The following is a 1,993-nucleotide window of genomic DNA, read 5'->3' on the forward strand; positions in this document are numbered from 1 at the left end:
CTGTAAAATGAGCCAAAATATTACAAATTGAGTAGTGTCTACAGTATGATTGCATATGACCTGGTTTAACAGCAGCGCATATTTTAAATAAAAAAATTAAAGGACTTAAAGAGTTTTATTTTTACTCTGTAATTCCACTGTATATTAACACTGTGTCAATGCTACCAAAATAATAGGTTTAATCCATATTCATAGGAGTAAAGCACGTAAGTCAAAGAGATGTTCTCCACGGCTGAGACCATTGAAAAGACTGATGAACACCCTGTGAGCAGAAGATGAATTTAAAAATAATAGATAATATTTTTTTAGGATTTTAGAAACAGCTTTATTGAGGTACAATTGATATACACAAAACTGCACCTATTTAAAGTATAAAGTCTGATAGGTTTTATGCATATAACTGTGAAACCATCACCACTCTCAGGCCCAAAGGCTTCCTCATTCCCATTTGTAATTCTTTCCTCCCTCCCCATCCCAACCCCTCCCCCATCTCCATCCCCTGCAACTACTGTTCTGCTTTCTGTCACTCTACATTAGTTTCCATTTTCAGGAATTTTACATAAATGGAATCATACAGTATCTCTCTCTCTCCCTCCCTCTCCCTCTCCCTCTCTCTCCCTCTCTCTCTCTCTCTCTCTCTCTCTCTCTCTCTCTCTCTCTCTCTCTCTGTGTATATATGTATATAATTTTTTTTGGTCTGGCTTCTTTCACACAGCACAATTATTTCGAGATTCGTCCACGTTGTGCCTATTGATAGCGCCTTCCTTCTCACTGCAGGGCAGTAAGTAGTCCATCACATGTCTCTCCCTCCTTTTGTTCATCCGCTTACCTCCTTGTCGGCATCTGCGTTGCTGCTAGCTTTCTGTCACTACAATTAAAGTTGCTTGAACACTCATGCACAAGTCTCTGTATGGACATACGCCTTCATTTTATGAGTAGAACAGCTGGTTCCTGTGGTCAGTGTATGTTTTACTTTTTTTCCCTCTTTTTTTAGCAATTTGTTTTGAAATATTTTAAACATATGGTGAAGTTGAAATGATTTTTCAAGTGGTCACCTGTATACCCACCATACAATGTCATCATTAACATTTGATGTGCTTGTTTTATCAGATATCTATCAATGCAACCATCCCTCTGTTCACTCATCAATCTATCTTCTTTTAAATGCATTACAAAGTAAATTGCAGGCATCAGTACAATTCATAAATAGTAAGCATATCATTAGTCGGTGTTTAGTATTTGTTTACAGTTTTCTGTGTGAGATATAAATTTTACATATGATGAAATGTACACAAAAGCGTACCTTTGCTAAATTTTGACCAATACATGCATGTGTGCCACCAAAATCCATATGAAGATATAGAATATTTCCAGCACCTCAGAAGGTTTTTCAAGATTGTGCTTAGTCAGTCCCCACCCACCTCTGCTGCACCCGAAACTGGAAGTTTCATACATTTCTGGAGAGGATGTATCAATGAAATAGTACAACCACTTTGGGAAAAGCTTTGGCAATACCTCATGAAAGGAAACATACACTTACTTTATGATGTAGAAGGACTTGCACAAGAACATCTACAGCTTCCTGCACACTGGACCCAAGCTGAACAGAGCCCAGGCGTCCATCCACAAGAGACTGGACAAACTATGACCACAGAGACTTTAGAGGCAAGGGTAAATGACGGACTTCTGAGGAAAGCAGGAAAGTGGAGTGTGCAGATCTCCTAAAGGAAACATAGGATGAGTATGCTCACTGTTCTTTATGAGTGTGCTCAGAAAGATTTGTATGTTTTTCAGATAAAGGAGATTATGCTTACTCAGTGCAGATATTAAAACGAAAATAGATGCAAAAGTAAAAATTATATAAAAACAGAAATTTGCCGATCCACCTGAGAACTTCATTACAGTTCCAGCAGTTGAGTCATGGAATGGGATTTCTTGAGGTGCCGAGGTTCCTGTTTCTCAATGGACCAATCATCTTGGATAATTCAGATGA

Source organism: Globicephala melas, chromosome 18 (assembly GCF_963455315.2).
Source record: "Globicephala melas chromosome 18, mGloMel1.2, whole genome shotgun sequence".
Taxonomy (NCBI): domain Eukaryota; kingdom Metazoa; phylum Chordata; class Mammalia; order Artiodactyla; family Delphinidae; genus Globicephala; species Globicephala melas.